The sequence below is a fragment of the Carettochelys insculpta genome, chromosome 5 (assembly GCF_033958435.1).
Source record: "Carettochelys insculpta isolate YL-2023 chromosome 5, ASM3395843v1, whole genome shotgun sequence".
Lineage (NCBI taxonomy): Eukaryota > Metazoa > Chordata > Testudines > Carettochelyidae > Carettochelys > Carettochelys insculpta.
In genome coordinates, this window is record NC_134141.1 from 46,918,102 (window position 1) to 46,945,851 (window position 27,750).

The window sequence follows — 27,750 nt, forward strand, 5'->3', positions numbered from 1 at the left end:
AATCTGCCTGCCAGAGGCAGAGTTAATATTAGTGGCCTTATACTTTTCTCTCAGACATTAGAGCATTTGCTTCCATGTGGACGCACAAGATTCAATTCCTCCCTTTCAGCTGGAAAGAAGATTCCAACAGGGGTCTTTCAGGAAAGTGCTTTCACTGCTGAGCTATGGGATAGTCTGTCTCAAGGTACTCTCAGTCTCCCTGTCCTGTTGAAGCAGTTATTTACAGTGAAACTAATACGAGTGACGGAAGCAGGAGAACTGGACCCAGGATCTCCCAGGTGAGCGTGCTAAACATTAGACTATACCTCTGCATTCTCTCCGCTCCCATTGTTTTGTGTGGAATGAAGCAGATAGCCAATTCATTCTCACAAGAAATGTCTCAAGTGGCTAAGTGGCTTGATTCCAGGCAGCTGGTTTTCATTCATAGATTGCTAAGCCCTAACTAGGACCTTTCCGAATTCACATAACTTCACTGATTTCTCCAAGGTAAAACACACACAACCTGTGCCTTCCAAACATAAGTTATAGAATTCCCATCGTTAGTGTGTTTTTTATTACAGGTTAGATGAACAACTGTACTTAATTCTACCTCTGCAGGGGGATGAGGGATGGACGAGATGACCTCCTAAGGTCCGTCCCAACCCTATCTTCCTGTAATTTTATGGAGGCCTAAAAGTACATCCAGTTTGGAGTTAGAAAGACAAAGTGGATGAGGTAATATCTTTCCTTGGACCAATTTCTATTGGTGAAGAGGAAAGCCATCAACCTTATACAGAGCTCTTAGGCAGCTGTGCATTCACATTTTAACTGAACAAAACATGTAGATCCCTACCCACAAAGGGGTGTAGACACCAACATCCCAAATTTAGGCCTACTGCTTTGTTGCTGCCTAACCCAATAAAAACTGAAAATTCCTCCACACTTACATATATACGTAACCCACACACCTATGTGTGGTTAACTGTCCCATGTAGTTAAAATGTGAATGAATAGCTGCCTAAGAGCTCTGTGTAAGGTTGATGGCTTTCCTCTTCACCAACAGAAATTGGTCCAAGAAAAGACATTACCTCACCCATTTTGACTTTCTAACTTTCCATTCTAAGCCTTAATTTAATACATGCAAGCCCTCATAAAATTCAATAAAACAAAATGCATGCATCTAAAAGCCTTAGGTGTGGTCCTTAGAGGGATTTTTTTTTAGATCTGAGAGTAAGTACTCATCACGTACAATAGGCTGTACTATAAACAATTTTTCACTTTTGCAAGAAAAATTCCAAACTGTATTTACTTTTAGGCCTCCATCACAGGTTCATAAAATTACAGGAAGATAGGGTTGGGAGGGACCTTAGGAAGTCATCTAGTTCATTCCTCATCCCACTGCAGAGGTAGAATTAAGTATAGTTATTCATCTACCCTAGCTTCATCTAAAGCCAGGGGTAGCTTTAAGAGGCAGAAACAGTCCTGGTTAATCAGGTATCATCAGAGGCAGAATATGAACACCAGGGAATAGACTGCTATGAATCAATTAAAGACTGCTGAACCCACTTGAGGCTGCCACTTGAGGAGGGAGAGAGTGGAAGAGTAGGTTAGAGAGAAGTTAGAAGACTAGAGGAGAGAGTGAGAGAGAGAGAGAGCTGTCATACCTGGGGGCTCTTACATGCTTCCCTTTGGGCCAAGGGACCTAATCCCAAACCCCAGCAAGGCAAGCAGGCCCCATGCTGCAGGACTGTGGACTGACCAGAGGTCTGGGAGTGAATAGTGACACTGACCCTGCCACAGCACACTAAAGCATGCAATAAACAAAAAATAAAATTATTTCTAAATGTTTGGGCCCTGTTGGAACTTATGCTAAGTGGAACAAAGATCTTTACACTGAATAGATACCAGCTACATGAGAGGGTTTTGGAGGTTTTTTGTTTTGTTTTGGTTTGGTTTTTTTGCTTGTGGTAGTTACAGTTACTGCAGACGTTAACTTGCCAGTTGAAGATAACATTAATTAAAAGAGCAAAGGTAGTTTAAAATGTAAAACAGCAAGTGTAAGAAGAGTCTTCTGTAAACAACAGTAAATTCATGGAGATTATAACTAGTATTCCTATTCTGGCCTGTTTGCCAACTATCAAGTTTGTTTACAGTCCACCTGTGCAGATCAATGGCAGTGGCTGCAAGCAATGTTGGGATCTCGCAGAGCGTAATTAAAGGCACTTCCTTTGTTACCGCAAGGGACACTGAATAATCCTTGGCATTTATTTGTCTAATAAACACCACTGAAACACAGCAAAACAGCTGATTTCTGTTATGTTTCCTGAAATGGAGTAGCTTGTTACTCCATTAAGGGACTCCTCACAGTAAGGGACTGCACAGTGAGAAGGAAGGTAATGGAATCAGGTCCTTTTTAATTAGAGATTGGCTTAATGTCACTGAGGAGTGTTAAGAATGTGTGTCCAATGTTTCCACACACTAATCTAGCCTGAGTGACTTAATACCAAACTGGCCCTCTAAAGCAACCTGATTATTGCCGGGGGAAATGGGACAATGAAAATATAACAGCACCTCAACACTACAGATAAACTTGAAAGAGCTATTTCATTCTCATTCTTGCTCACCACCAGGGATTTCCCTATCCACCCCCCTCGGAGCATACAACCCCCCAATACCTCCATCCTCAGTTATCAGTATTGCCAATTCAGCCACTGGTTGGCAATTTGAATTGAAACTAATCAGGACAGAACAGAGAATTTTGAACAGAGAGTGGAATTTCGTATGATGAACAAATGAAGATTTAAACTGATTATTTCTTTTGTATCATTATTAGTGGTTTGACCCAATCTTTGTGCCATGTTTCCTCGGATGAAAGAAGTAGGAATTCTTTTCTTGCTATTCCCAATCACAACACTACCCAAGAAGACAATAATGAGTTGTGCAAAATTACAAGAAACCAAGAAGGATATAGATGTAATGCATCATAGTAGCCTTGAGCAGCCATCTTTACGTTTTTGTGATGATTTTAAATTAGGAGTTAAATCCAATAAAACTGTTAAACATTTTTCATTTTTTACTATGGTTCCATACATCCCACCTTCACCCTTATTGTCTCAACACTCACTCCTCCCACTTATTTGAACAGCCCCCTAATTTCAATTCCTGGAGAAAACGCTGATCACCACTAATTTATAACTTAAAAAATCAGGGGAAGAGGCCTGAAATTTTTGAGGATTAGTCTCTCAGGCTAAATGTGAATGAGCAAAATGTATTCAGCCAATTACGTTACATTAATACTCTTGACAAAAGATCTTTTTCATGATGTTACTCTACTTTTATTGTTCAGCAGATCAGACATTTTACTGAGAAAATATTTTAAAAAATCTCCATTCTAGTTTGCTACAGGTGCTCATGGGTAGTATAATTCATCTAATGACACAAACCAGAAGATGCTGAGTTTCATCAGTTCCCAATGGAGTCAATGGGAGCTGAGGGTGCTCAGTTTTTCACATACGGCATAGCTTCCAGAGAACCAATAGCAAACAAAGAAAAGAAAAGAAAAGAAAAAAAAACCCATCAAGTTGTCTAGCAACTCCAGCAGGGATGTTTCTATCAGGGGAATTAAATAACCCAATGCTATTTTTCAGAAATATAGAAGCAATTAAATTTTGAAAATGTAATTATAACTATTTCCAGAAACTACTTATTCACTTTTATTCCAGCTTGTTGCCCTTATTTATTTTGAGTGCTTGGCAGTTAAAGAACTGCAAATGAATCTGAGTGTTGCCCTTGCAGCTTGCATCAGAAACAAGACTATTATTCAATTATAAATGTCCTCTGGGGACAGCATGGAATTTAGATATTTTAATAACTTTTTAAAAAAGTCAAAATGTGAAGTCCATGTGCAAATCAAAATTGAAATATGACTGAATTTTTGTGTTAGCTTTGCACTTAGTTGAGGTACGTATAGATATAGCACAAAACAATTATAGGCATAGGTAACGTCCACTTTTCTCTCAGATGGGCCAATTACATGTTCAGCTGTTGGAATGTATTAGAATCTTTGTTAAATAAAATAGCAGACCTTTCTTCATTCCCAAAATAGCCATAAAATTGCAGCATCAAGAGAACTCGTAAACATAATCATTCACCTCTTTGTTCTTTTCACTAGCTGTCTGTCTACATGCATTTATACTATTATAAAAGGAGAGAACAATCCCTGCCCAAGAACAATCCCTGCCCACCCCCCGCCACTGACTGCAAACCAGAGCTTCTCCCTCTTCCCACTACCCCCCGTGAGCCTTTCCGCATCCCCATCCCCATCCCCTCCCACTGCTCCCCCTGACTGCAGCTCTCCCCCAACTCGCCATCATCCTGTCTCCTCATGTGCCCATCCCCCGACTGCAGACGCCACAGCCCCTCACGTGCCCCAGGCCTCCCCCAGCTATGGCTCCCACAGCCCCTCCTCTCTTCCCCTCTTCCTGCTACACTTCTGTGCTCCCTCCCCTGGCCCCAGCCCTCCCACTGCCCACCCCCCCGGACTGCATTCCACACAGCTTGCTGCCAGCTCATCTCCATGCATGCCCCCTCCAACTGCAGCCCCTCCCCTTTCCCAGTTTCCCTCTACACCTCTATGCTCCCTCCCACCAGTCGCAGCCCCTTCCACTGCCCCCCCCCCTGAGTGTTACCCCTCCTGGCTTGCCGCCAGCCCACCTCCACACATGCCCACCTGCTGGCAGCTGTGCTGTTGTTCCCACTGACAGGTGGGCAAAACCCTCCAGCAGCTCCCTTCACTGGCATGTGGCTGTAACACCTGAGGCCCCTTCCCGCTTCCTCTCCTGGCCAGGAGCCGTATGTCAAGCTTGGGATGGTGAAAAACAGTGACAGGCTGGCATGTTCAGCAATAATCTAGAATGTAGTGGAACTGTGTGGATTCTTCTATAAGGAATATTGTGGAATGCTCTACAATACGGCAGAATGTTAGGGAATATTCTTGAACCTGGTAGAATATTCTGGAATATGTTGGCAATATATGAGAATTCTTCCTAGACCGTCACATAATGGTCTAGGAATGGTCTAGAATCCAGTGGCTTGAATGTTTTCTAATGTTTCAGAATATTCTAGAATTTAGTGGATTAGGGGAGAAGCTATGGGTAGAGTATATAAAGGCTGTCCATTGTGAAGTGAGCATGCAGTTGATGTTTGACCATCACAGAGAAAAGAACAGTGAATTGTCAGTGAAAAACCTGAGTTAGTGTGATTGTGATCACTAACTAACACTGTAATGGATGGGGCGAGTTGAATAGTGGAAGTGGTCTGAGCTCAGCAGCATCAGCAGCAAGAAAATGGCAGTGGAGATGGCAAGAGGTAGAGAGGGAACATGGGTAGAGAGGGAACATGACACCGAGAGAAAAAGGAGAGAGTGAGCAAATCTCCCATCTGAACCAAGGAGAGAGCTACGCTGGAGGAATACTGAGGCCTGTCAGCAGGCATGATGTTGCCTTTCATAGCAAGTTAGAGAAGAGGTACACCAAAGAAACACTGAGGCCCATCGACAGGCACATTCCAACCTGACAGAGGAAGCAAGAGAAGAGGTATGACAAAGAAATAGCGAGGCCCACCAGCAGACGTGAGCTGCAAGAAACCACATGGGTCTGAATAGTGCCAGAAAACTGGATATTGATGAAATCCAGCAATTTGGATTGACTATATGACCATTCTCCTGTGGCCAAGTGAACAATGAATGCTGCCATTGCCATGCGCAAATGCGGTGGGAAGAAAGAAGTGGAGGAACAGTCAGGGAACCCAATTTTTCACTATGTTGTGACAATGGGAGGGTGATAATTCTAAAAGTATGTGGCTATGAGCTGCATAGGCAACACTGGAAACCTCAAGATATACATAGATCGGCAACCCTTCCACAGGATACCAAGGTCAAACGTACAAGTTAGGTCTAACAATATGCTTACCCAAAATGTTGTGTAAACAGAAGTGATACAAATATAATCAGTGCTTGTAGGAAAGATTGATGTACTGTTTGTATATGGGACAAAATATAAAATTTGATTGAAAAACCAAGAGGATATACGTTGGCTTACATATTAGAAACAACCAATACTACCTGTGCAAATAAGTACTTCAGCTGTAGCCACCACAAAGGGGTGGGACCTGCTAGTAGAAATAAAAGTTAATGAATAACAAACACTACCCAAGTTCCTGCTCATACATGGAAAGCTGACATCTATCAGGGGGTGCATATTGTTAAAAAATTGTTTCATAGACGTTTGCAGGAAAACAAGATGAAGGGGTTATCTAAAGGTACACTGCTTTGGTGTAATTGACATTACAGTAGCACTACCTCTGGAAATTGCCGGCTTGTCAGAATTTGTCTTTACAATAGTATTGTAGTGAGTCAGTATGGCCTCCTGCAGACCCGGAGGCAGGGGAGGCTATGCAGAGGCCCTGGTGGGCGGGGCCGGAGCCAGGAGACCAGAGGCCCGCCCCTCAGAGGGCGGGGCCAAGGGCTAGAAGAGCCAAAGGCGGGACTCAGGGCCCATTCGTGGCTGGGCCTCTGGGCAGGGAGGACGTGCCTGCACGAGCTCCTCGGCGCCAAAGGGAGAGGGCCTGCTGCTGCCCAGCCAGGCCGGAGGAGCAGGCCCCCAGCGGCTCCAAGCAATCCCGGGTCCATATGCCCCAAGGGGACTACCCGGACTTCCCAGACCTACCAGGACCTTCCCACCGGCGGAGACCCCCCGCCTTGGAAGAAGCCCCAGGAGCGGGCTGCCCCAGAGTCCCGGCGGATCCTTACGGCACTCAGGCCCAGGATCGCCTCGGGTCTCCTGTATTACCGCCGCCCGACTACCCTAATGACATTGTTATGGACGACTGGCTGGAGCCCCCGAAGGTGGATGACCTGGAGGAGACCGACCTAGGGGGACCCCTTGACCAGATGGACTGGGACCTTCCGCCAGCAGAGGTCGAGGTAGGAAGTGGCCCGGGGAACGACGCTCACGAACCCATGTCAGTGTGTTGCGGTCTGGATCCCCACTGCCGGGGTTGCGTGTGAGCGACCCCCAGGGCCCCGGGCCGGGTCGCAGTGGAGTGGGAGGGCCTGCGACCCCCTACCCCCCTCCTTGACAGGGCCAGCCTGTGCTGGGCCTGTGCGAAAACCCTTGTGTTGCTGCCCCGCCCCAAACTGAGGGCTGGGCCTGCGCTTAAACCCCTGGGTTGCTGCCCCGCCCCAAACTGAGGGCTGGGCTTGTATTTAACCCTTGTGTTGCTGCCCTGCCCTGGACTGAGGGCTGGGCCCAGAACTGTGCTAGTACTTGGGACTGCTGCCCTATCCTGGACTGAGGGCTGGGCCTAGAATTGTACTATTACCTGTGAACTGCTGCCCTGCCCTGGACTGAGGGCTGGGCCCAGAACTATACAACTCTTGTAAACTGCGGCCCCGCCCTAGATTGAGGGCTGGGGCCTGTATGGTGTTGTAGCGGTGAGCCGCTGACCGCCCGAACTGAGTACGGGCTGGTGCTCTAACCCCCTTTTTTTGCTGCCGCCCGCCCTAGGCCAAGGGGCTGGGCGCCTCTGGACTTGTTACAAGTATCTTTAGATATCTTGCTCTTAGGAGAAGAATTTTCTACTATGGTGATAAAATAAAACAGGGGACTTAAAAACTGCTCCAATGTAGGCTATTGTACATATGGAGTAACTATCTCGCTGAACAAAACAGAAATTCTGAACAGAAGTGGGTCTGTCCCATGAAACCTCATCACCTAATAAATCATTTTGTTAGCCTTACAGTGCTACAGGACTGCTGTTTTGTTTTGTGAAAATACAGATGAACACAGCTACCTCTCTGTGACTAAAGATATTGTGTCAATGGTATAGGGAGTCAAGTTTACAAATCAGTATCTGGAATCTTCAGCCCTAAGCACACACTTTTTAATAGTTATAGCAACAGATGGAGGGAGAACATAATGGAGAAATCTTACTGCCAATGGTGAAGTAGTGCCAAAAGGCCATACATGTTCCAGTCTTTTTCACAATATAGCATTGAAGTCTCAGGGTTTGGCAATGAGAAAGACAGCTCACAGTTTTATTTTGTAAAAAATCTTTTCTTCAGTTTGATATTTTTACTTCCCCTCTAGTCAGTCCGACAAACAGCATTTGTATCCCCCAGTGACTGAATCACACCACTTCTTTTTTTACAGTTTAGCAAGCATACAAACTCAGAACATTAAATGGATTAAACCAATTGAGTCCATATCCTCCATAACATGCTGACCATGTCTACACTAGCAGGGGGCATGTTAATGAGGGATTTCAGAAGATGCTAATGAGGCACTGACATGAATATACAGTGCCTCATTAGCATAATGGCGGCTGCACGCAATTCAAAAGTGCTGCTTTCGAAATGCATGCTGCCCATGTAGATGGGGGCCTTTTGAAAGGAACCCCTGATTTCAAAAGCCCCTTCTTCCCAAAGCTAAATGGGAAGAAGGGGCTTTTGAAATCAGGGGGTTCTTTCAAAAGGCACCCGTTTACAGGGGCAGCGGGCATTTCAAAAGCGGCACTTTCAAATTGTGCGTGGCTGCCATTATGCTAATGAGGCACTGCATATTTATAACAGAGCCTCATTAGCATCTTCCAAAATCCCTCATTAACATGCTCCCTCCAAAAGGAGGGGGCTAGCGTAGAAACAGCCACTGTGTTTAGAGCACCTCCGCCTTTCACAGCATCTCATTTGCATTTCTTCTCCTCTGTAAGGAGAGCAAAGCTGTCAGCATCCCTTTATCGAACTGATGAAGCCCACCTACTCCAATGACCTGGGTCAGATGCACTCCTGCCTTTCCTCACATCAGCAATCAGTGAAGAGAAGAAAACAGCTATTTCTTCTTGACCATTGTTTGTACTCCTACCTCCATTCTTGCTAGAATCTATTTAAAAAATTACAAAAGAGAGATGGGTAATTTCTCATCCAAAGGGTGTCCCTAAAGGGCTTATTAAGCCATCACATACAGTTTCACTTCAGAAATCTTCACAAACTGATCATGATGGATTTGTTATTTATAAATATTTGCCTCCTTTTTTATGTAAGTAAAATTTTAGCCAAGCTAAGGGTTCTCTGGCCAGGCATTTTAAAGTGCTCTTAAGCATTGTTTGGAGAATAGTAATTACAACAAACAATAGGAAGTGGTAGTTGGTCTCACCCAAACAAGGAATGAAGGCCAGAAAGAGTCTGCTGGAGAGAGTCTCAGAAATATAAAGCACCAGAAAGTTATTTTGTAATTAACGTTTTACACTGAGAAAGAAAGAAGATTCCTTCCTTAATGAAACTGGAACAGCCTATTGGATATTCTACTGTATAAAATATCTCTTTACCAAAGAAAGATACATAGAATTTGACTTCAGTGGCAACATATTTAGGGAAGTGTCTATAAAAGTACTTGTGAGAGATTGGAGCAAGGGCGTGGGCTTCTCTATAGCTGTAAATTTGATAGGAGAGTCCATGTTAAAATTCTGGTACAAAACTGAAAAAAAGAATTGGTGTTACTTCCTTTTCTCTATTGAAGTTCACTCCTTGGGATACTGCAGATCTCAAGGGCTGTATCTGCACTGAGCCCTAGTGCTGACAGTTTGATGCAAATAAGCAGTCTCAAAAATGCAAAATGACAGCTCAGACAGGGCAGAACTCAAGCTGTGTAGACATGGTTCTTCTGGCAAAAAAACCCCTTTGTTGGTAGCCCCTTATGCCTGGAAAAAAATCAGGCATAAGGAGCTGTGGACAAAGTATGGACAAAGGGGGTTTTTGCTGGCTGAACCACGTCTACACAGCTTGAATTCTGCCGTGAACGTTGAAATTAGGTTGCTGAATATGCACCTTAGCTGTACAAATATGCAAATAAGCCACTGATTTGCATTTTTGAGACTGCTTATTTGCCTCAAACTGTGGGCACTGGGGCTCAATGTGGACACAGCCATGGTGTTTCAAGGGCCAAACACATTATTTCAAAAAGATGAAGGGGTCACTATTTAGGAGTAGATACTGTGCTTTGTTTTGCATTACATAGGTGGTGCAAAGAATGAAGAAATCATCTACAGTCTCATGCTCAGATAAGTAATTTCATATTACTAGTCTGGAAAACATTGCTAAGTGCTAAAAGTAACACATGAACAAGTGAAACTTTTAGAATTATCAAGGTAACTGAGCATTGAAAGTAAGACAGGAGATCCAGATACATTACAGGGTAGGAGCATGATCTGCAGAAACAGCTCATTTTTAAAAAGGGGCAGATAACAATAAAAAAATCACTGTGCTTAGAGCAGATTTCACAGGGTTCTTTTTTCTAATTCTTCCTATACTCTTGCACTTCTTGTACTTTAATAACTAAAAATAGATATTTGCTGCATGAAAAAAACTCTCACTTAGGCCTTTTCTTCATACACACAGACACTCTTTCATGTGTAATGTTTTTCAAACCATAATTTAATGACATATGATTTAGACAGAAAAGCAAATCTATCTTCTCTCAGTGAATAACATTTTAAACTAGTGCTGATGTCAGGTTTATATTATCCTTTATGTTAACAGAAAATTTGAGAGATTACACAGTTTAGTATTTTGTGTGTATTCTATTCTGCAAACATAGCTTATACATATTAAATAAACAGTTAGATGCTGTCTTCCTATCCCATGGAAGCCCTGGATTTGTTCCTTTCCCCAAAATTGCTTTAAAAAATCCATTCAATTAATTTAGCTCTTTTCTCAATCTCTGCTCCAACTGCAAAATAATCTTAATTTAGGGAAAAACAGGGAAAAGTAAGTGCCAAGGTCAGTACTTTCTAAAAGTAACACAGGGCTCCCAACTAATCTTAAACATGATGAAAATAACCAGAGATCCAACATACAAGGATTGACCTACTCGGTTTTCCTATCTTCTCACTGTTGTAATAGCGCAGTATATATGTGTCATAGACTGAGAGAATACAAGAATTGGAAGGAACGTCAGGTCTAGTCCCCTGCACTCATAGCAGGACAAGGCACTGTCTAGATGATCCCTAACAGCAACAAAGGGTCCTGTGGCACCTTACAGACTAACAGGAAAGTTTTGAGCATGAGCTTTCGTGAGCACAGACTCACTTTCACCCCAACATCAACCTCAGCCTGGAACAGTCCACACAGGAGATCCAGTTCCTGGACACCAAGGTGCTAATACACGATGGCCACATCAATACCACCCTGTACTGTAAACCTACTGACCGCTACGCCTACCTTCATGCCTCCAGCGTCCATCCCAGACACACCACACGATCCACTGTCTACAGCCAAGCACTGAGATACAACCGCATTTGCTCCAACCCCTCCGACAGAGACAAACACCTACAGGAGCTCTACCGAGCATTCTTGAAACTGCAATACCCACCTGAGGAAGTGAAAAAACAGATCAACAGAGCCAGACATGTGCCACGAAGCCTCTTACTACAGGGCAAGCCCAAGAGAGAAATCAACAGAACACCACTAGCCATCACCTACAGTCCTCAGCTAAAACCTCTACAGCGCATCATCAAGAATTTACAACCCATCCTGGGCAATGATCCCCCACTTTCACAGGCCTTGGGAGGCAGACCAGTCCTTGCCCACAGACAACCTGCCAACCTGAAGCAAATCCTAACCAGCAACTATACACTGGACCACAGTCACTCTAACTCAGGGACCCATCCATGCAACAAACCTCGTTGCCAGCTCTGCCCACATATCTACACCAGCAACACCATTACAGGATCTAACCAGATCAGCCACACCGTCGTGGGTTCATTCAGCTGCACATCTACCAATATAATTTATGCCATCATGTGCCAACAATGCCCCTCTGCTATATACATCGGACAAACTGGACAGTCTCTACGTAAAAGAATAAATGCACACAAATCAGACATCAGAAATGGCAATATACAAAAACCCGTAGGAGAGCACTTCAATCTCCAAGGCCACACAGTAGCAGACTTAAAAGTAGCTATCCTACAGCATAGAAATTTCAGGATCAGACTCCAAAGAGAAATTTCTGAGCTACAATTCATCTGCAAATTCAATGCCCTCAGCTCTGCCTTAAACAAAGACTGCGAATGGCTGGCTAAATACAGAAGCAGCTTCCCCTCCCTTGGTGTTCACACCTCCAGATCAACTGCTGGTAGTAAGCCTCACCCTTGCTGACTGAGCTAACCTTGTTATCCCCACCCTTGCTCTGGCTTATTTATACCTGGCCTTGCAGATTTCCAAGACCACCATCTGATGAAGTGAGTCTGTGCTCACGAAAGCTCATGCTCAGAACTTTTCTGTTAGTCTATAAGGTGCCACAGGACCCTTCGTTGCTGTTACAGATCCAGACTAACACGGCTACCCCTCCGATACTATCATCCCTGACAGTTATTTATCTAGCCCTCCCTGAAACATCTCCAGTGATGGAGATTCTGCAGCCTCCTTAGGTAATTTATCCCAATGCTTAACCACCCTGATAGTTAGGAAGCTTTTCCCAATGTCCAATCTAAGTTGCCCTTGCTACAATTTAACCCCATTGGCTCCTGTTCTATCATCAGAGGTTAAGGAATATAATTTGTCTCCAACCTCCTTTTAACAAGGTAGTTGAAAAATGTTATGTCCTCCCAACAGGCATCCCTTACCTTACCATAAAAAGGCAATATAGTAGTTTCAGCTGTGACTAAAAGTAACAACGGATAGTAACAAGTGTTTAGAAACAGAAAAGAACTTACAAAAGACTTTGAAAAAATCTGCTATTACAAAGCAAGGAGCTCAGTCCTGAATATCCTTAACATGTTGAACCCCAATTGAAGGAGTCAGCCAATGAGAGTTCCGCAGACTGGCTGTTTTTAGGATTGGGAGAATTGCAAATAACATATAAAAAGCCTACTTTGATAGCATGGTAAGATTGCAAAGTCTACCAAACAAAAGTCAGGAAATGGCAGGATTAATGTTGCCCATGCCATCTTAATTCAGCCACTTTATCACAGGTGTCAACCCAGGAGCAGAGTGATATGACACCCCTAGGGCTTGTCTACACTACCACCTTCCTTCAAAGGAACGATGTTAAGTAGGGTTTGGCAGTTTACTAATGAAGTGCTGCCGTGCATAGGCAGCACTTCATTAAGCAAATTCCCCCACTGCGGCAACTTCTAAGTTTTAAACTTGAACATACCGGCTCGTGTCTAGCTGCGGCGCACCCGCTGGTACTTTGAAATTTTGAGGAGTAAGGGGACTTCGAAGTTGCCCCAGCACTTCAAAATACCGGTGGGTGAGCCGCGGTTAGACGCGTGCCGATACTTCAAAGTTTAAATCTTCAAAGTTGCGGTGGGGGGGAATTTGCTTAATGAAGTGCTGCTTATGCACGGCAGCACTTTATTAGTAAACTCCCAACACCCTACTTACCATCCCTCCTTTGAAGGAAGGTGATTCGTGTAGACAAGCCCCTACTGAGGCTCACCAATGGGGGTGGTGGGAGCATAAAGAAGACAATTGATTTGGGCCTGGCAATAGAAAAAGGGACAGAGCTCCTGGCAGTGTACTCCAGGCAGCCTTGAGGGATGGGGTAGTGGGCATGCCATGATCCAAGTGGCACTGAGGGTCACCTGTCCTGGCTCTATCCCTTCCACTTGAGGCTCTGCCCCTTTCCAAGGCACCGAGCAGGGCCTCCCCACCCTGCCCAGTGGCCCAGCAGGTTGTCAGCCACACTGCCCCCTCTCCACCCCAGGCTCTGCCCTCACTCCATGCTTTTCACATGCTCAGTCCCTTCCCACTCCACCTCTTCTTCCAAGCCCCCACACATGCTCTGACCTCAAAGTCCCATCTTTATCCATGTCCATTTGCCTTGTAGCAGATTTGTTGAAAGTCAGGAAGTCTCTGAGAGTTAGGGTTTATGATTAGTGCCTCAAAACAAGGAGCTTCTTACAATGTTTATCTCATTTTCTGTCTATTTCTCTGAGCAAATGTTATGTGATCATGTAATCAAAATTTTCATCCATCATAATGCATATGCACAAGAGGGCAGAAATGAGGTTGTCTAGGGTCCCTTATTGCTAATATTTCCTAATTTTGAGTGCTCGATTTTGCACACTAAATGTTCAGGGCCAATCTTCTGGGGTTTGAAGTCACTTGAGGGGAAGTTTGAAATTGGATTATTTGGAGTTGACAGTCAACCCCTGAACTCCTCAATGTCACATGGAGCAAGAGAGGTCAACAGCTGAGTTTCTCCCATCGATCTCCCTCTGTGAGGACGGCCACATAAGTCATTTGTAGATTATTTGATTCTAGCTATGCAATTGCGCATCTACATTCAACTTTAGTGTCTGGTATAAATCTGGCTTTACACAATTTCCTAGCTTTTCTTTATGAAGAAAATTTAAAAAACTGAAATAACATGAAATTGCAGTGACCTCCACGTGGGTCATCAACAGGGTCTGAGTCCCTGACCTTAGATCTCTTTGACAGGCCTCTACCACTTGCACTAACGGAGTAGCTGACAATAGAAGGAGGTTGCCATCTTCTATGTGGACCAAATCACTTCAGGAGGGTGCTACACATTTTTCCAGTGGATTAGTTGATTCCTTGTCAAAAGGGACTCAGGATTCTTGGGGTCTATTCCTGGCTCTGTAGGGAAGGATGGTTAGGCGTTAGAGACAGCACAAACAAGTACATGCATCTTGCACATTAATTCTGAAAGGAATTATAGCTAAATGAGTAAGACGCTGGTCTGCCATATTAGAGACACGGTTCTATTCCTTGTTCTATATCCCGATTACTCATTCTGTAAAAATGGGAATTAGGGGGTATGGGGTCTTTCTTTATTATAAGGGCAATGGATAGGATACAGTTATTGATAAAGTAAATACAAGAGCTGAGACATGAACACATGGTTCCCAGTATAGGGCTTCTCACAGAACAAAAGGGTGGCTGCAGCTGGAATATGTTCAATGTAGACAGAAAATCAGTGGATCTAAGGAGCAGGATCAGACATACAAGCAACCTTTTTGAAGCTATTCTGAGCATGTCCAAATGACAATACTCAGAGATTTGTAAATGTGGGTAGATTTTCACAGAGCCAGTGAAAGTCGTTTCTCTGACACTACTACTACTACTATCTGCTCCACTTCCAGTTTCAGGGTATTACTGCAAAACAAGGAGTCTTCAGTGAACCATTTGGATTTAACATTAACTAGTGCTTTTTCCTAACCCTAGTCTCAGAGATGGTTGATCAGAAATTTTTGCTGAGAAATTTTAAAATTAAAAATCATAAGCTTCAGCCAGGGACTAAGCATTGGAAATGTCACTAAAATGAGTTAAATACTTGCAAAGTTATAAACAACCAAAAAGGGAGGCTTAAAAAGGAAATTGCTAGGCAACTTTTTCTATTGGCCTCTCTGCCTACTTTGCCTATAAGCTGCTATCAGACCTAACATTAAGATTTATCCACCACCAGTGAACTTCAACTATATTGCTCATCTTCAATGAATGGATCAAGTGACTGTAGAGGTTGATTTGCATCAAACAGTATTTATATGAAGACTATAATGTAGAGAATAATTCCAAGGAAAACGCTCTAGACGTTGAGTGCAGTTTTTTTGGCTTACTGTGATTGGTAAAGAGTACTTTCAGTCAGCATATTAACAAATATGTTATTCTGAAAGTGCTGGAAACATATTACCACAGTCAGTGAAAATCAGTTTTAGTTGTTTAATTTTGCATTTTTTCTTCCTTCTCAAAATTCCAAGTCTCTGCCTCTTAACTCTGAAAAATCTTCAGGTCCACAAATGAGAAAACAAAGCCCAGCTTTCATCTAGCAAGCACTGTCATTTGCATTACCGTTCTGAAAAGGATCAAAGCCCCAGGAATTCTTCCTTATTTGCTGTCTTGCCTCCTTCTTCAGTACCCGTGGACATACATAAGAAGCATTGCTGACATCTTTCCAACAGCAGCATCTGGCTCTTTGGCAATTGTTTCCACTAACTGTTCTGACCTACTGATGGCTCCAGGACTATTTATGCACATTGTGTAGATTGGCCAGAGTATGCCTGAGACATTTCTTTTCACTCATCTTCTTGGGAGCTATTTTATGTCACTTGAATTTGACTCTGAGGAATTTACTCTAACAACTTTAGTCAATTTGAGAACAAACAGGCAAACTCCTAATTACCCCTTTTTAAATAGTATAAATACATAAAAAGGATTCTCAGCTCTCTAGTATCATTTTAAAGTACTAACACTGCTGATTAGAATTTGTTTCCTAAAATTATTGACACCACAGAATCAGAAATGAGCAAGTTTGCAAAGGCTGAAGTTTTCACTAATAAAAACAAATCTTCAGGATTGTATTTAAAAGAAGGATATTAAAAAGTGCATCTGCTTGTTGAATAAAGAAATGGGCATCCAGTCACTGGAAACCTGAGTTGTCTCTTTTTCATTGACTGCAAAGCAATGCCTGAAGTGCCACATAAGCACTTCTGTGATGTTTTGGCATAATTCTCCGCTATGATTAAGCACTGATTCCTTCTCTTAAAATATATATTAATAGCAACTGTCAGACATGTTATTTACATGGGGCATGACATTCCTTATGCTCTTGTATTCTAAAAGCACAAAATATATCACTGCATTTCATGAATGTCGATTGAGTGCAACTGGCTCAGAAGACCAGCACAGAAGGGGTTAATAGAGCTTAATCATAGAAACAAACATTGCTTCTGATCAGTTTTGACTCATAAATACCTCACATTAAACAAACGTGTTCTCTCATTAACACTAACAACATGGCCAGGCTTTACTGTTATCATCAGTTTGACTGCAAGGGACCTAAATAACTGGTAAATGGGAATACTTTAATAATATCTATGATATGCATGACATGAATTAGCTCAGAGAAAACCCAGAATCATGGTTTTTTGGCAAAGATCACTTGTCAAGAATCATGAGGGGTAAAAATTCCACCCTGGAGAAGAGACTTCTTTACTGACCCAAAAAGTATAACAGCTCTGGTTAAGAATCAAGTCCTGACATTTTTTCTTAATGGTTGGTATGCAGTTCTTGCTCTCTTGAACTATGCTTCCAGATTTTGAATTTCAAAGTAAGCTGCTTTCAGATATATTTATAAAGCTGCATCACTGTGAATGCTTATTCTATCAAATGCCTGAAAACAAGAAAATAAAGCATCTTTGTTTAAGTTAGGACAGCTCAATGCAATTAAGGAAAGCTCCTATTCATTTTCTCTCTTTCCAACATGCAGCATCTGACTGTAATCCAAACCCATAAAATGTGGATGGTGAACAACAGGTTCTGTGAAGAATATTAGCCTGAAGCTTTTGCACTCTTTCTTCTTGCTTTCTAAATATTTCCCCATATGTGCTGCCAAACTCTTGCATTTAATGAATTGCCCAAATCTTTTCCCCATATACCCTGTAGTGCTATCTGTGAAAAAAATGTATAAATCCCTAATATGTGAACAAAAACAAGTCACATGAAGCCTAGGATTTCAAGCCAAATTCCTTTCAAAAATTGGATCTGAGAATATGAATTTTTTTAAAAAAAAAGATATTATTTATTGAGTATCATACGCATTGCAGGACTGAATCTACTCCATCATATTTAGAGAGTGCCAGCCAGTAACAATTTCTGGTGCCAGACAGGCCTAGAAATAATTGATTTGTTATTTGTAATTTTAATAGGCTGTTTCTTTCCTTTTATTTAAAATTTGATCTTTGCCAATGGTGAGGAAAAAGTAATATTCTTCTCTATGGCAGAATTCTAGGGAACAATAAAAACTGGTAATCTAACCCTTTTCTTTGATCAATCTCAATGTGATTTAAAAGGAAGATAAATGAGATGGGTAAATTGAAGAATCAGGTCCCGGAGTTTTTTATTTGGGTTTATCTGTTTAGACCTTGCTAAGATATTCACAGTGTAGATTTTGATCAATTTTATTGTTTTTGAGTTTGCAAAGCTGTCACATAATTGAAAAATCTTGGTTTTACAAAATTGCTCTGTTAAGCATTTTTGTTGCTTTTAAAATTAGTGGAAATATTTTGATAATTTTTTCAATTCCTTTATTGTGATGGATTTGCTGGTTGTGATTGGTAACACAAAGTATTGGTTTTGATTCTGACTTGCTAAACCTATCACATATGAGGCTTGTCTACACTAGCTCCCTACTTCAAAGGGAGCATGATAACTAGGTGTCAGGAGATTATTAACAGAGTACTGCAGTGCATATGCAGCACTTCATTAAGCTAATTCTCCCCTGTGGCAACTCCTAAGTGTTAAACTTTGAAATGCCAGCTCGTGTCTAGTCGCGGCTAACCCACTGGTACTTTGTAGTGGTATTTTTGAGGAATAAAGGGACTTTGAAGTTGCCCAGGCCTTTTGAAGTACCAGCAGGTTAGCTGTGGTTACATGTGAGCTGGCACTTCAAAGTTTAACACTTCGGAATTGCCGCGGGGGAGAATTAACTTAATGAAGTGCTGCATATGCAGCGCAGACCTTCATTAATAATCTCCTGGCACCTTGCTTACCATGCTCTCTTCGAAGCAGGGAGCTAGTGTAGACACAGCATGGGTTAGTAACAGAGAGGTGGCCTTGTTGGTCTGTATTGTACAGAGCCTAGTTTGACTTGATTATAGGGAGGAAGTAGATGTCTTCTTTCAGAAAGGACGTCTTCTTTAGAAAAGTGACTGTAGGGAGCAGTTTTATGCTACTCTTTGATGCACTGTGGGAGGCAGACTGCTTGTCACCCCCCTTGAATACCACCCAGTATTCTACTGATTAGTAGTTCTGCCTGCCATGGGTCCAAAGACACACAAGGTGAGAACATCCAACAAATGTGCCACTGAGCCTCATAACGGGTTTCCAGTGCTTCAATACCACCAGGTAAAAATGAGGAGGGAGAGTAGGCCATGTGGCCTCCTAGAGTCCCTGCACATTTTGATGGGCCTCAAAATTCTGACTCTAGATTTCTATGACATTGCCTGTGTGGTGGTTGGTTTACAGCATGTTCTTATGTATTAGTTTTGTTAGGCTGAACTGGTTTACATATAGGTAGCTGGGATTTGCTTCTCCCTTTATGTTACCCTTCTTTACAATTCTGAGTGGTGGAATGCCCATCTATATGCCTGGTTAGGGCAGAATGTGGACTCAAGATTGAATGATGCCCACTATATTTTGCAACCGCCTTGAAGACAAAGTATGATAAAATGCTTTCGTTCTTATGCGCTATGACAGCTATTGACAAATACCCCTAAATAGAGAAAATAAAATTTGCTGGGGTATTCTGCTCTTGCAGCATCTTGGCAGTGCTGAAAGACTGATGATCCTTGCTTTATTTTCAATGTGTAATCAAAATAGCCATTTGGGGTTTTTGCTGCCCAAACACTGGTGTTCTTATTTTCTTATATCAGAGAGGTAGACACGTTAGTCTGTAGCTTCGAGAACAAGAAGTCTTGTGGCGCCTTATAGACTAACAGATATTTTGGAGCATAAACTTTTGTGGGCAAAGACCCACTTTTCTTAATTTTTTGTTCCCAGACATTTTTTAAGCCTACATATGTACATGGTACATATACAAAAATTAAATTTCACAGATGTGAAAAAAAATAGAAGGGGAGTGTTTGGGGCAGGAGGTGGCAGGAAAATGTGAGAATAGGAGACATTCCAACAGGTTAGCCTTTTAGCTAGCGGTCAATTTTTCTGCATGGAAAGACTGGGAAAAGATATAAGTATGTTGATATGTAGATTTGTAAAAGAGAACTACACAAGAATGCAGATGTTTTTTAGCTGATATTGGAGGGAGCTGTGTCTGCTCACCACTAGTGCACTTCCTCCTGATTGCTCTGGGGACTATCCGATTCTAGGTCCGACAACTCCTTTCTGTCTCTTGTTATATGACCTGCCTTCTCTTCTTGGCTCAGACCTCCAGCCAAGTCAAACATGTCATCTCCTTCCAGGGTATCCAAGTCTCTTCTTATGAATGGACTCAGTGTCTTTCCCTTCAGTGCTCAGCCAGTGTCACTTGCCCTCTACTCCAGGTTCTAGCTCAGGGACTCTCTAGACTGCAGACCATTTCCCCCTACAGCCTCTGCTTTTACCACCATCCTCCTGTCTTTATAAACCTTGTCCAGCTTGCTCCTCCTCAGCCAGGCTCTGTTGTTGGTCAGTCAGGGGATTATTTAAGACACCTGATTCTCCTCAGCTATGGCCTAATGAACTGGCCCCCTCCCTAATCTATATTAATCCCTTCAGGGCAAACATGATGGAGACTTTTCAAAAGTACCTTAATTAAGACTCAAACTAAAAGCATCTCCCAAATCAGAAAAGACAATGAAAGAACCAAAAATATGCCCCTAAGGCAAAGCAAGAGCATAGTGGAGGCTGTTAGAGGCAAACAGGCACCATTTAAAATGTAGAAGTCAAATCCTATTGAGAATAATAGGAAGGATCAAGTAGAATATGGCAGAACAAGAAAGAGTTTGAGAAGCAATTTTCTAAAGATGCAAAAACTAACATTGTGGGGAAGCTAGATGAACTATTTGTATCATTCATCTCTGCAGGGGATGTGGGGGAGAATTATTCTTTTGCGGCAACTATACCGTACTGTCACAATTAATGTGTCGATAAAAATGGTTTTAGAATAAATTGACAAATTAAACAGTAATAGGTCTCCAGGATCATTCATCAAAGACTTCTGAAGAAATGCAGCTATGTAATTGCAGAACTACCAACTGTAGTATTCAAACTCTTTCTGAAATAAGCCTTTACTAGATGACTGGAAGTAGCTAATGTTATAATGATTTTTTAAATGGAGTCATAGGCAAGCCTGACAATTACGGTCTAGTGTGCCTAATTCTGCACAGGGCAAACTGATAAAAGTTATAGTAAAGAATAATATTATCCGACATATAAATTAACACAACTGACTGAGGAAGAGTCAACGTGGCTTCTGAAAAGAGAAGCCAAGCGTCACCAATCTATTACAATTTGTTGACAGTTTCTAATAAGCATGTGGACATGCGTGAGCCAGTGGATATAGTATATTTGGACTTTCAGACAGGTTTTGAGAAGGTCCCTCCCTCACCAAAGGCCCTTAAGTAAAGTAAGAAATCATGCAATAAAAGGGAAGGTCTTATCGTGGATAATTAACGATTTAAAAGATAGTAAATAATAGGTAGGACTAAATAGTTTTCCCAGTGGAGAGAGGTAAACAGCAGGATCCCACAATGATCTCTACTTGGACCTATGCTGTTCAGCATATTATAAAATAAAACAGGGAAAGAACAGTTAATTGGCAAAGTTTTCAAATAATGTAATTTTTAAGGCAGTTAAGTCCAAAGTTGAGTGCAAAGAGTTACAGAGACACTCCCAAAATTAAGTAATGGGCAACAAAATGGCTGATGAAATTCAAGATGGATATTTGCAAAGTGATGCATATTAGCAATAACAATCCAAATTATACATATGCAATGATGAAGTCTAAAAGAGCTCTTACCACTCAAGAAAGACGTCTTGGAGTCACGATGGATAACTCTCTGAAAACTTCAGGTCAGTGTGCAGCAGGGGCACCTCAGTGATGAAGGCCCCATCTGTGGACTCATCCTCAGATGGGACCTCCAGCTTTGGGTCTTGGCACACTGGCCTGGCTGGTGGGTCTGGGTCGGTCCTCGTCTGGTTCTGGCTTCTGCTCTGGGGCAGCAGGGGGCTCTGGGGCTGTCATGTCCAGGAGGCTGCAGGGTAGGGAGTTGTCCTCGCTGGAGATGCACCCATGCAGCTTCCGATAACACTGGCAGGTGGCAGGGGCCTGCCCAGCTGTGTCCTGGGCCCACATGCATGCCTGCCATATTTCCTTGACCTTGCATCGGACCTCATTGGCAGGCTGGGAAGGGTGGCTTTGGACGACCAAGCTGCTAGCCGTTTTGGTGTAGGTGAGGGCATTCCAACCATGGCCCACAGTGTCCTGGAGGACCTTCTTGTATTTCCAGAGCCCCAGGAGGTTCTGAGGCTCTGGCTCAGTACATGAGGGATCCCTCCATTTTGTGCCCTATGTGGGCTTCTGTGGCTCCTCGGCTGCTCCCTGGGGGGCCCCCTGAGTGTTGTGGGGTGGCTGGGTGATGACTATGGTGGTTCCAGAGATGGCTGGAGGGCATGGGTCTCAGCAGCACACATGCTTATTGCCTCCATACTCTCAGCTTCCTGCCATGGTGTTTCTGGGTCCCTGTTGCTTTGGCTGGAGGCAGTGACCATAGAGCTCTGATAGTGCTCGCAGGAGTGTCTCTGTGCTCCAGCTGACCGGCACCATGGAGGACCCCGCTTTTGAAAGACTCTTTGAAAAGAGCACATTTTGTGTGTAAACGCTCCACGTGCTCTTTTGAAAAAGGGCCGGATTTTCCAAAAGAAATTGCAAGAGTAGATGCGACTAGAGGCACACTGTCCTAACCCAGGGAAGTGACTGATCTTCTTTCTATTCCACTGGCCAGACCACACATGGAAAATTATGTGCAGCCCTAACCTCCACAACAGAAAACCAGAATGGCTGCATCTACAGTAAGCCATAATGCCAGCAGCTTCAGGCAAATGAGCACTCTGGAAAATGCAAATGGACACTCCTTTGCATATTTGCATGGCTAATTTGCATACTTGCACAAAATTGCTGCTGGCAGAGGCTGCTGCCAGCAGAAAACCAGCAGTGTAGATGTGTTTCTATGGGCAAACCCCCCCTTTGTTGGCAGCCCTTTATCCCTGCTTTTTTCCAGGCATAAGGGGCTGCCAACAAAGGGGGGTTTTGTTGGCAGAACCTTGTCTCCACTTCTTGTTTTCTGCTGGCAGCAGACTGCCAACAGGACAATCTCACATGAATATGCAAAATAGTCACATTAATATGCAAACGAGCATCTATTTGCATTTTAGGGAGACCTCTTTTCCATCATACTGCCGGCAGCACAACTCAATGTAGATGCAGCTTGACTGACTGGACAGGATTCAGAAAGCTGCATGTATAAATCATTAAGTGACGGGAGGGGTGACAGATTAGCAATGATTAAATAAAGATATATGGACGTACTGGCAAAACCATAAAATCAGAGCAAGGAGAACAAACCTCAAGTAATATTTCCTGCCAATTTGATTTATAATATAGTATGATATGGAAGAGTTTAGTCAGGAAATTATTGGAAATCTTATTGCTTGGGTACTTTAGAACTGGAGTGCAAAAATCACTGTCAGGAGAAAAGAAAGCTCACTTAATAGGTCTTTTCCACCTCTAACTTCTATGATTATTTCAACTGGAAGCCTTTTGTTTTGCTAGGGCATCTCTCCTTTATGGTGAGACCTTTACAGCCTCATACAGCTGTTGTCTGACTTTCCCCTATCTGGCACTCTGCACAATAAAACTGAACACATGGCACTTGGATTACTTAATATGGTCATAGTTTTTCTCCTGTTTTCAGATGTTCCATTTCTACCAACAAAACTGTACTCTAAGAAAAAATATCTGTTTAAGCCACATTTTGTAACACCGTCTAAAAGTGAATTCTGCTTTTTATATTTGATATCTGAAAATAGGAAATAAATTAATATTTCATGCCAGATTTTTAAACACTAGCCTCCTTTTTCTGCTGGTCTACTTCACACTGACTTTACAATAAGCTCACTGTTTTAATATTATGCTATTAGCCATTGTACATAAAATGTAGGTGGGAGGGTGGGATTTCCAAAACTGCACAATAAAATTTCATTCACTTCAATGGCAGCAGAGTTAGACCAATGAATAGTGCTTCTGAAAACCCTAGCTTTGCATGTGTAGTCCAATGTATAGTACGAGTTGCTCTTTGATTAGGGAAGATGTCTAATGGTATATTAATCAGATCCCAGGCATACTACTGTATAGAGCTCTTTAATACACGTTTTATACAATTATTATATTAAATCTGATCCTCCAAACAAGTACAGTTGTCACTATCATGCGTTCATAAGTGGTGTTTAGTATTTGCAAGATCTATTCCCTGATTTTGAATAGTTTGCAATGAGCGACTGCTGCAGATTAGTATAATGTAGACTATGTATACAAAATAGCTTATTTCTCTATTATGCCTAACTTCCAACCTCTCCTTATCCTTTCTTCCATTCTATTCACTCTGTTCTGCCTTCTTTTTCTTTGATAATATTAAACTCCATCCCCTGTGGTATGTTCCTACTATGTAGAAATTTAAGTAAGACTGTCAGAGTAGGCTTATGAAGTTAAGGGCTATATACTTTACAGTGGAACTCTGGGAGGTAACATAGGGTTAACCTCTCTAGTCCAGCACCCTTTGCACCTGATGGGTGCAGAATGAAAGAATATCCTGAACCACAGGATCTCAGTATTGTCTAGAAGCATTACCAACACTTCAACAGCTTATTGGGCTCTTAGAAGACATTGGCCATGTCTACACTAGCCCCAGACTTTGAAATGGCCACGCAAATGGCCATTTCAAAGTTTACCAATGAAGCGCTGAAATGCATATTCAGCACTTCATTAGTATGCGGGTGGCCGCGGCACTTCGAAATTGACGCGGCTCGTCGCTGTGCGGCTCGTCCTGACGGGGCTCATTTTCGAAAGGACCCTGGCTACTTCGAAGTCCCCTTATTCCCATGAGCTGATGGGAATAAGGGGACTTTGAAGTAGGCAGGGTCCTTTCGAAAAGGAGCCCCGTCGGGACGAGCCGCGCGGCGGCGAGGCGCATCAATTTCGAAGTGCCGCGGCCACCCACATGCTAATGAAGCGCTGAATATGCATTTCAGCGCTTCATTAGTAAACTTCAAAATGACCATTTGCGTGGCCATTTCGAAGTTTGGGGCTAGTGTAGATGTAGCCATTTAGGGGTAAAGTAGAGCTAAACAACAGCAGAGGACACTGTGAGCCAGGACCAGTGGCTGTAAATAAACTTTATGGGACCATGGGAAACTTGGCCACATCCATGAGAAGTGGCCATCTGGCTAACTAAAATCATGCCAGATTATGGCTATTGACAGATGAGAGAGTGCTGGATTAGAGAGTTTCAGCCTGTAGTGTGTCTCTCTCTCTTTCTCTCTCTCTTTGATTCTAGTAGAACCACACCTAGAAGATTCCCATCAGTTCTAGGTACCATTAAATTAGCAAAAGTAACTGAAAAACTGAAGGTTATGAAAAGAAGAAAAACAAACTCTGCTATGGGCCTGGAAGTATTGATTTATGAAGAAAAATCTGAAGAGCTAAATGTACATGTATGGCTTGATTAAGTGGTAACTAAATGGAGACATGGTAACAGTCTATAAACAGCTGTAGGATGTAAACATGAAGAAGGGAGAGGAATTTTTAGTGTTATACCTTACACCAGGGTATAACTAGAAATAACAGGGTACAATTAAGAAAGGCAAAATGTAAGTTGAACACCAGGAAAAGCTTCTTGGCAAAGAGAACAGTTAGGCTGGGGAATAATCACTAGGCAAGTGGAGGAAGCCTCACTATATAAGCCCTTTTAAACCAGATTAGACAAAATTCTAGAAAATATATGTAGAGAACAGTCCTGTGTTGGCAGGGAAATGGATTCCATGGTCAAATATGTCCTTTTCCCATCTCACATCTAAAAACCAAATAGGTGGATTTTCCTTAAGTGCATGCCTGATTTTCCCTACATACTTACTTACTTAAACCCCTGTACTCCGTTTGGAGCATAGGTCATCTCCAAATATCCTCCACTTCACAGAGTGATATTTCTTAAGTGAAGTCCAAAATACATATACAAACAATGGTCTTGCCATAGAAAGAAAATTACAGGCCCCTCAGTTTATTACATTTGTCATTTTCTATGCCTGTAAATAAACATATATGTTAAAAAACATCTTTCCAGCTATCTTTAGCCTTCAAGCTAGACAACTGGTACATTTTGCTGCTGTTTTCTGTCTGTGTGCGCTTTACATTTTATCTGTACATTTCTGGAAGATTTACATGGTTTGTGTGGGCTGTGGGATAGAAAGTGTCCATCTGTCCCATGTTCAAAATGAAGGATGACTCAGCTTATTTGTAAAAGATCTGTTTATTAACATTTATCTTATTTATGTGCTACAGTAATAAACACGTACAGATTGTTTACATTTCTTTTCACAGTTATATTCTGAGAGAGTGCAATGTTATTTATAAGATTTGTGCTATGCTAAAACGTTGGCAAAGAGCTTCAGACATAAGCAGAATTGGGCATGCCAAAACAATCATTAAAATATTGTTATAACATGGTCAGTCTAGTGCCAAAGCGAAAAATTAGTTTTAGTAAAAAGATATTACCAAAAATATAGGACTAGGTGCATATCACAGAAATGAACACTGATGTTTCTGGGATTATTCAGCTCAGTCTAAAGGGGTATTTCATTGTCTAATCTATTACATAATGAATTGAGATACGTTTTTCTATCATATATAAAATAGCATAATGTCTTTCTTCTGCAGATGTTGCTTACTTGCTTTCATTACGTACTTGTCTAAAGATTAATTAAACTTAAAGGAAACTGAGCAGCTGGGTGGCCCCTTATGAGACATTCAGGTGCCACCCAGCCGATTAGCAGAGCACCACAATCACCACACCAAGCAGCATGTGTTTCTATTGGTGGTGCAGACCCACACACGCCTGGATGCACATAACAAAATATATTCTACCTATGGGTGGAAAAAATTAGAGGGAACATTGCTGGTAACCACAGTCAAGGATATGACTGTGAAGAGTTCCCCAAATGGTTGGGAATTTTAAATCCAAACACCTTAATTATCTCACATGAAAGGTTAAAAGAGATGATCAGAAGGCTCTTCTTGATTCACATTTCTAGTATGATTAAACCAGTACAAAACTGAATTCTGTAATTATCCACGGGGCATTAAATGACTAAATCTTCTCACACCTCTTTTATATGGGTGATTCACCCATGATTTCAATGGCAATAGTACTAATAACACAGGTGTTAATTAAGGGGAGAATCTGCCCATACTTTATACAGTGATAGATCACAGAGCTCAATTTATTTGGTTTAACAAAGAGAAGGTTGTAGGGTGAACAGATCACAGTCTATAGGTATCTTCATGGGGAACAAATACAAGACTCTCTGGCTATGTCCACACTATGAGATAAATTCAAATTTAAGGCAGTTCGCTCGATATTACCACGTGACTGTCTTCACTGTAAATACCGTTAGCTTGATTTAGGGAGCATTAATCTCAAGATTACAAAATCGCAGTGACCTGACGGGTACAGCGTCAAGCTTGAATTCATAAGTTCAATTAAAGGCCAGTGTGGAAGCACCACATACTAAAAGCAAACCTACTAGCCTCCAGCAGTGTCCTCTATGTAACCCACAATGCCCTCCTCAGTGCTCCACTCTGATTGCTGCTCTCCAGTAAAAGGAAGACCATGACTTTCCAAGTGGGAGCAGCAAGCTTTTAGCTGTGAGCTCATGTTTGTATGAGAGCCTGAGAAATGTCTTTCTTTCTTTGCTATTAGCACTGTGAGTGCATCTACCCATTCAAACAGCCCTGCAGGGAGTTCACAGCATTGTCTCTACACTCGGGTTTTGTTTTTTTTTCTGTGCTGCCTAGTGCCAGCTCATGCTCCGCTGTACCACATGTCAACAAGGCTGTGCTGGGCATCGTGCTTGCATAACATGCCAAGAAACTTCTTCTCAGAGGTTTACATTTGTGGGCAACCCCCCTCCCTCCCCCACAGGTG